Source organism: Rutidosis leptorrhynchoides, chromosome 3 (genome assembly GCF_046630445.1).
Source record: "Rutidosis leptorrhynchoides isolate AG116_Rl617_1_P2 chromosome 3, CSIRO_AGI_Rlap_v1, whole genome shotgun sequence".
In the NCBI taxonomy this organism is placed as follows: domain Eukaryota; kingdom Viridiplantae; phylum Streptophyta; class Magnoliopsida; order Asterales; family Asteraceae; genus Rutidosis; species Rutidosis leptorrhynchoides.
In genome coordinates this window covers 503,295,248-503,304,476 of record NC_092335.1, presented here as the reverse complement: position 1 = coordinate 503,304,476, position 9,229 = coordinate 503,295,248, and the positions used below count along the sequence as shown (strand labels likewise).

General features: G+C 34.9%; 1 non-coding gene across 1 annotated transcript; it reads left to right on the top strand.

Annotated features, from left to right (window-relative positions):
* Positions 1 to 7,159: 7,159 nt before the first annotated feature.
* Positions 7,160 to 7,266, top strand: LOC139903217 (small nucleolar RNA R71). The gene has a single exon (XR_011778055.1). It is a non-coding gene; the product is annotated as a small nucleolar RNA R71 (small nucleolar RNA).
* The last annotated feature ends 1,963 nt before the right edge of the window (positions 7,267 to 9,229 follow it).

Below are 9,229 nucleotides of genomic sequence, written 5' to 3'. Positions count from 1 at the left end.
AGCTTCCGCTGTCGCATACTTAAATAAGGACAAGATTTGGAGTCCATGCTTGTATGATATTGTGTAAAAACTGCATTCAAGAAACTTATTTCGTTGTAACATATTTGTATTGTAAACCATTATGTAATAGTCGTGTGTAAACAGGATATTTTAGATTATCATTATTTGATAATCTACGTAAAGCTTTTTAAACCTTTATTGATAAAATAAAGGTTATGGTTTGTTTTAAAATGAATGCAGTCTTTGAAAAACGTCTCATATAGAGGTCAAAACCTCGCAACAAAATCAATTTATATGGAACGTTTTTAATCAATAAGAACGGGACATTTCAGAAAGGTATTTCACCAGAAATAGGTCTTTTTGACCTATCAAAAATAGTCTGGAATTTCAGAATTTTTCGACAGGTGTTTGAAGTAAACTTGGTCGATCTATCTCTTTGAATTTCTAGATTTTGAAAATGAGAAAGGAAAGGAGGTGGAAAGGGTAACGTATCTGATAGTGAATTTGGGGGTGAGTATTTTCTGATTCATCAACTCTTTGGCGTGAGTTGGTCGGTTTAAATGCGTGGAGTGAAAACGGAAACAGATGGTTTTTGTCTTCTCTATTCAGAATGATTTCGAAAGGAGTATGGAATCTACACCACGTATGGCGCTTACTAACCATTGGCCTCGAAATGTATGTCAAGGTCAAGTTCTAACTCTAAATGCTAACATCGGCACTCTCAATGGAAAAGATAGTGAAGCATTAAAAATGAATGCTTATAGGGCCATTTTTGGGATGCCTCACAACAATTATATTGGGTCGATAATGCCTAGTTATGCAATGCTCTTTTAGAGAATCGGTTCGTCCTTAAGAAGATTTATGTCCTCATTTGTCTTATTTTTAGAACAAACACGCTTGATTTTCAAAATTACTTTTTCAGAAAGTATCATTTAGTCAAAAAAAATTTGAAAAATTTACGTTGAGGACAAAGAATCTAAATAGTAGGTATTCTCGAAAAGCTTAGTAAAATTTTAAGTTAAGAACATTTTTCGAGAATCCCATAGCTAATTACGGTGTAATACACCGCTATCCCACACTTAGAGGAACATTGTCCCTAATGTTCATTCTTAGATTTTAGGGAGCTAAAATCCCACACTTAGAGTTTGAACATGTCGAAAAATGTATCTAAGCTCAATATTGGGTTGGAATCCCACACTTAGTGATAAGCTTAGGATAGGGTATAGTTTAAGGATATAACGAAGCAAAATAAATAAACAAAGAGAAAGAAACCAATTAATCCCCTTGGGTGTGGTTGTGAGCTGAGGATCTGAAGGTAGACTAGGTCGGAACCATCTTCTGTTGGATTCAAATCGGTCTTCTTAAAGTGTACTCGAGCTCATTAGGGCGTTTTCATCCTCCATTCAACATCCACCAATAACTTGCAATGAAATAATCAACGGGTTTCCTTGTCGTTTCATCATTATTCAAAGAGTCTCTACCACAGGCATCAGTAACTGTCTATTACTAGTAAAAATGGAAAGGATCAAACCTAGACAGGTGATTAAGCTTTAGGCCATAGACTCAATGATTTGCGTTTTGATGAAAAAGTTATTTGAAAACATGAGGTTTTCAAAATTGAAAATTCAACAAATCAGTGTATGACTAAAAAGCTTAATCTCACACTTAAAGTGTTGACTGCCTTTAATATTAAGACTTTTGCAATAATGTAGCAAATAGTGCATTAGCTCTCGTCCTAAGAAACGTTGAAAATTTTATTTTAAGTTTCACTTTCTCATTTATTCAATTAACCTAATTATCCTAATCTAACTACTACTAAAGCTATAGAAAAATAAACACACGGGTTGCCTCCCGAGAAGCGCTTGTTTTTGTTCGAGTCACGAGCCTGACTCTAGCCTTAATTCTCAGGAAATCTAGGCGGCTCCCTTGCATCTATCAGTAGACACAAGAGGTAATATTGGAACATACCGATGAGATTGAAGCAGACATAGAGTGAGGTATGTTTAATGAGAGGAGAAGGTGGTTTGAAGTGAATGTTTTGTTTAACTTGAGGTATAACAAAGCTATCAACTTCTTTTACCTCCTTGATTGAAATGGGATGGTCAAAAGGGTCCTCATCACTCCATGATGTGTATGTTACTATGTAGCGAAGTGATGGTTTATAGGATAACCCTGACGCAAAGCCCGTCTTTCTTCTTTGTGACTTCGGGTTGGTCGTAATGTTATACTATAAGGATGGAGGTAGGACGATGTCCATTGACATCTCCAATACGGTGGCAACATTAGAAACTACTTCAATGCTAGAATCCTCCATCTCCTTCTTCTCATCTGGGCTCTCCATTTCTATTTCTTCATCCACCTCCTCGTCACTAAGATAGGGAGTTTTAAGAATAATTGGTTCAGAGAGTTCTTCTAGAACGAAATCCTCTCTAGTCATTAAAAGATCAAAATAAGGTGGGAGTGAAGATTAGTTTTGTATGGAGTGGTTATTCTTCTTGTCTTCTACTTCTATCTTCTTCTCTTCATTTTCGGAATAGAATGTGACTTTCCTAGTGGAGATGGTATTTACTTCGGCGTTCTCATCAGAAGGACATACACACTCGTCGATCGTGAAAGTGACTTCTTCTCCACGGGCTCTCAAGGTGATAGTCCGTGAATAAACGTCAACAATCGCTTTGGCTGTATTCATGAAAGGCCTTCCTAAGATGATAGGGGTTTTCATGTCTTCTTTATAGTCCATAACAACAAAGTCAGTCGGAAAGAGGAATTTGTCGACCTTAACCATGACGTTCTCAGCTATTCCCTTAGGATATCTAGTGGATTGGTCAGCTAGCTGGATGCTCATTTTGGTAGGGTTAAGGTTTTCAATTTTGAGTCTCTGGAAAAGTGAGTAGGGCATGAGATTGATGGTGGCACCAAGGTCAGCGAGAGAATAGATAATACCAGATTGGTAGATAGAACAAGGAAGGGTAAATCATTCGGTATCTCCTAGTTTTTCAGGAAGAGTATTAAAGAGAATGGCTGAACAATCCGCGTTCAGTGGGACATTGGGTACTTCGGGTACCTTATCCTTGGTTGATAGGAGTTTCCTAAAATACTTCTTACTTTGAGGATTTTTAGACACAGTGTCCAAAAATTCACCATCAAGCTTGAAAGATTTCATCTTGTTGTGTCTGTGCTTGAGACGGGCTAGGGATGGGATGGGTGTTTTCCCAGTAGGTTTAGGTGATGACTTAATTTTAGTGACCCGAACTTTTCCATGTTTATATATATTAAATGAAATTGTTATTTACATGATTAAGTGTTTCCAACATGCTAAGCAATCAAACTTGTTAAGACTTGATTAATTGAAATAGGTTTCATATAGACAATTGACCACCCAAGTTGACCGGTGATTCACGAACGTTAAAACTTGTAAAAACTATATGATGACATATATATGGATATATATATAGTTAACATGATATTATGATAAGTAAACATATCATTAAGTATATTAACAATGAACGACATATGTAAAAGCAAGACTACTAACTTAATGATTTTGAAACGAGACATATATGTAACGATTATCGTTGTAACGACATTTAATGTATATATATCATATTAAGAGATATTCATACATCATATTATCATGATAATATAATAATTTAAAATCTCATTTGATATTATAAACATTGGGTTAACAACATTTAACAAGATCGTTAACCTAAAGGTTCCAAAACAACACTTACATGTAACGATGACTTAACGACTCAGTTAAAATGTATATACATGTAGTGTTTTAATATGTATTCATACACTTTTTAAAGACTTCAAGACACTTATCAAAATACTTCTACTTAACAAAAATGCTTACAATTACATCCTCGTTCAGTTTCATCAACAATTCTGCTCGTATGCACCCGTATTCGTACTCGTACAATACACAGCTTTTAGATGTATGTACTATTGGTATATACACTCCAATGATCAGCTCTTAGCAGCCCATGTGAGTCACCTAACACATGTGGGAACCGTCATTTGGCAACTAGCATGAAATATCTCATAAAATTACAAAAATATGAGTAATCATTCATGACTTATTTACATGAAAACAAAATTACATATCCTTTATATCTAATCCATACACCAACGACCAAAAACACCTAAAAACACTTTAACTCTTCAATTTTATTCATCTAATTGATCTCTCTCAAGTTCTATCTTCAAGTTCTAAGTGTTCTTCATAAATTCTACAAGTTCTAGTTACATAAAATCAAGAATACTTTCAAGTTTGCTAGCTCACTTCCAATCTTGTAAGGTGATCATCCAACCTCAAGAAATCTTTGTTTCTTATAGTAGGTTATCATTCTAATACAAGGTAATAATCATATTCAAACTTTGGTTCAATTTCTATAACTATAACGATCTTATTTCAAGTGATGATCTTACTTGAACTTGTTTTCGTGTCATGATTCTGCTTCAAGAACTTCAAGCCATCCAAGGATCCGTTGAAGCTAGATCCATTTTTCTCTTTTCCAGTAGGTTTATCCAAGGAACTTAAGGTAGTAATGATGTTCATAACATCATTCGATTCATACATAAAAAGCTATCATATTCGAAGTGGTAAACTAGTAATCACTAGAACATAGTTTAGTTAATTCTAAACTTGTTCGCAAATAAAGTTAATCCTTATAACTACACTTTTAAAATCAACTATACACATGATCTATATCTATATGATATGCTAACTTAATGATTTAAAACCCGGAAACACGATAAACACCATAAAACCGGATTTACGCCGTCGTAGTTACAACCGGGGGCTGTTTTGGTTTGGATAATTAAAAACTATGAAAAACTTTGATTTAAATGCTATACTTCTGGGAAAATGATTTTTCTTATGAACATGAAACAATATCCAAAAATCATGGTTAAACTCAAAGTGAAAGTATGTTTTTCAAAACAGTCATCAAGATGTCGTTCTTTCGACGGAAATGACTACCTCTTTCAAAAATGACTTGTAACTTGTATTTCCGACTATAAACCTATACCTTTTCTGTTTAGTTTCATAAAGTCAAGTTCAATACGAAACCGTGGCTGCTTAAATCACTCAAAACGGATCAGAAACGAAGAAATGGCGAGCAAAACAAAATTGGTAAAAACTACTCATTTTAGCTACGTGAAAATTGGTAACAAATCAATTCCAACCATAACTTAATCAACTTGTATTGTATATTATGTAATCTTGAGATACCATAGACACGTATATAATGTTTCGACCTATCATGTCGACACATCTATATATATTTCGGAACAACCATAGACACTCTATATGTGAATGTTGGAGTTAGCTATACAGGGTTGAGGTTGATTCCAAAATATATATAGTTTGAGTTGTGATCAATACTGAGATATGTGTACACTGGGTCGTGGATTGATTCAAGATAATATATATCGATTTATTTATGTACATCTAACCGTGGACAACTAGTTGTAGGTTACTAACGAGGACAGCTGACTTAATGAACTTAAAACATCAAAATGTATTAAAAGTGTTGTAAATATATTTTGAACATACTTTGATATATATGTACATATTTGTTATAGGTTCGTGAATCGACCAGTGGCCAAGTCTTACTTCCCGACGAAGTAAAAATCTATGAAAGTGAGTTATAGTCCCACTTTTAAAATCTAATATTTTTGGGATGAGAATACATGCAAGTTTTATAAATGATTTACAAAATAGACACAAGTATGTGAAACTACATTCTATGGTTGAATTATCGAAATCGAATATGCCCCTTTTTATTAAGTCTGGTAATCTAAGAATTAGGGAACAGACACCCTAATTGACGTGAATCCTAAAGATAGATCTATCGGGCCTAACAAACCCCATCCAAAGTACCGGATGCTTTAGTACTTCTAAATTTATATCATATCCGAAGGGTGTCCCGGAATGATGGGGATATTCTTATATATGCATCTTGTTAATGTCGGTTACCAGGTGTTCACCATATGAATGATTTTTATCTCTATGTATGGGATGTATATTGAAATATGTAATCTTGTGGTCAATTGTTACGATCTGATATATATAGGTTAAACCTATAACTCACCAACAATTTTTGTTGACGTTTTAAGCATGTTTATTCTCAGGTGATTATTAAGAGCTTCCACTGTCGCATACTTAAATAAGGACAAGATTTGGAGTCCATGCTTGTATGATATTGTGTAAAAACTGCATTCAAGAAACTTATTTCGTTGTAACATATTTGTATTGTAAACCATTATGTAATAGTCGTGTGTAAACAGGATATTTTAGATTATCATTATTTGATAATCTACGTTAAGCTTTTTAAACCTTTATTGATGAAATAAAGGTTATGGTTTGTTTTAAAATGAATGCAGTCTTTGAAAAACGTCTCATATAGAGGTCAAAACCTCGCAACGAAATCAATTTATATGGAACGTTTTTAATCAATAAGAACGGGACATTTCATCAATGACTACTACCGAACGAGTATTAGTTAGTTTCTTCTCGTTTGAAGAAACTGAAGGTTGGCTATATGCCACCTTTGAGTCATTTTTAGGACAACTTAGAGTATCGAAACGTTGAGTTAGCTGGCTCATTTGATTTTCAAGACTACTCAAGTGATTAGTAATGACTAAGTCAGCTGCATCTTGTCTTGCTGTGATCATGGAGATGATTTGCAGTAGGACATCGTCTGGACTTGTCTCTGGTGGGGTAGTAGGTTTTTTAGGTTGGTTGTGCAGATGAGCTAGGATCTTATCGGAGTAGGCAATAGAATCCTCACATTCAGCCTTGTATACCTTGGCCGGATGTGGGTCAGTACAATTCTGGCATAATTGCACTTATGACACATGTTGCGGGAGTTTCTTTAGCTCTCCAACTTCTTTGGTGAGGTTTTCTATTTGGTCCGAGAGAAATTTGATGGTTTTATTTTCGATAGGATAAGACGCGGAAAACGGTATTGGTGATGAAATGTGATCTTCTATGTTCCAATCTTGATGGTGCATAGTCATCTCCTCGATCAATCTTCAGGCCTCGTCAGCAATGAAGTTCATGAAGTTACCTTGAGAAACACCATCAAGAGTAGAATTGTTGTTCTGATTCAGACCTTTGTAGAAGGTCAAAATCTGATCAGAGCTCTCAAGACGGTGGTTCGGGCATCTTTGAAGCAAATGTTTGAATCTTTCCCATGCAGTGTAGAGTGATTCATCGTATGCTTGTTGAAAGTTTATGATATCATTCCTAAGTCTGATTTATTTTGATGGGGGGAAGTACTTGATTAAGAAAGTTATTGCCATTTCCTCCCATGAGGTGATAGAGTTGGGTTCTAACCCCTCGAGCCAAGCTTTTGCATGAAGAGTTAATGAATAGGGGAATAGATACAGACGAACTACATCTTGTTCAACCCCGTTTTTTTTATATGAGTTGGATAAGGAGAGGAATCTATCTAAGTGAGAATTGGGATCGTCAATTGGTAATCCATGGAATAGACAGTGGTTGTGAATCAGTTGTATGATGCTATGATTAAGCACAAAAGATGCTCCATTAACCTCTGGATAGATTATCGGTCCTCCTCGTCCTTGTAACAAGGGTTTGGTGATGTCAGTGAGAGTGATGCGTGCGGCCATCGTCGAACTATCGGTAGGTAAGTGTGGATCTCGTTGGATGGATACAATGTATGATATCGGATAGAAGAAAGGATGTGTAGGAAGAATTCTTAGCGGTCCAAGTAGGTTAAACCATCCTAAAGGTTCACTAATAAGGAAGCCCATTTTAAACTTTTTAATTAAACTAAATTAAGCTAATATTATCTAACCTAACTACGGTAAACTAGTAACTTTTGATAAAGCTAGCCTCAGTCAAAAGGGTCTCTTAAATACTAAGTAGTCTGAACAGGATCTAAATCGTACTACCGCTCCCCGGCAGCGGCGCTAAAAATTAACTCTACCTATGATATGCCCGAATCGGACGGTTTATTTATGCGGTGTCGCTAGGTCGCAAAACGTCAATCCAGGATATTAAAAAAAAAAGTTGATTGTTTAATTTATGTATGCTGGGCCTAAATCTATTATTCCTTCCTATAGGTTAGCAAGGGCAAATATGACCTAGAGTCGTTCCTTGAGCGATCAAATTTGAAACGGAGCTTATCTAGATAATTTAGTAATTAAGATGGGTTTGTACATAATAATATCCAAGACTAGTGGCCAGGTACACCTTGTGTGGAGAGGCAGGATCCTTTTGGTCCCAATAAATTGGCGACTGTTCAAAAAATCCAACAACCAAGTCCAACCGGTTTATTCTAGACAACACTTTTATCCGGAATATCAAATTGTGTAAAGGTAATAGTTGGGTTGATTTGATTTATATTTGTATTTAAAATATTAAAGCAATGTAATTAAAATAAGCTAGCTAGCATGCAACAGCTAAAGACAGAGAAGACGTGGTTCACCATGATTTAAGATAACGTAGTGTCGGGATGATTGCTAGACACTCATTGGTTAGATATATCTTGGTGTAAACACTAGATTCCCTACTAACTGATTTCTCGATTAGCATGTCACGAGGAACTAGGCTATCATTATTCTGATCGGATGGACTATACTCGACTCCCGACGCTTTATCCAGTTTACGGCCCATCTTGGATGCAATGCATACCTTGGGCGCACGAATAAAGTAGCATAGCCTTATATAGATAATATATAACCTTTCTTAACACCCTAGTGTATCATCCAAACTTTGACAACCCGGAAATTTACGACCAAATTTAAACTTAATCTTTATATGTTTCCAACACGATAAGCAAAGTCTGTAATGTTGGAATCTCAAAAACTTTGAACTGTGTTCATGTATTCATTTACCCTTCGACTACTCTCAACGATTCACGGATAATTATGTGTAAATAGATATGTATGAATATATACATATGTGTAATTATTAAATTGAGAAATATTAATAAAACATTTAATGGTTTGATTGATATGGAAATAAGTTATGAAGTTATTATAAGACTTAAAAACGTTTACAAAATATTGATGAATAATACTTTACATAAATGAAAGTTGTTTCAATATATGTTTATCGACAAAAATTAGAAGATAATATCAAATGATTGAATTATCAGATACAATGTGATATGATTACGAATCTCTGTTGGATTAAACGAAGAAGAAGGATTATGGAGAATACTGTGATACGGGTTAAATAAATATAAAA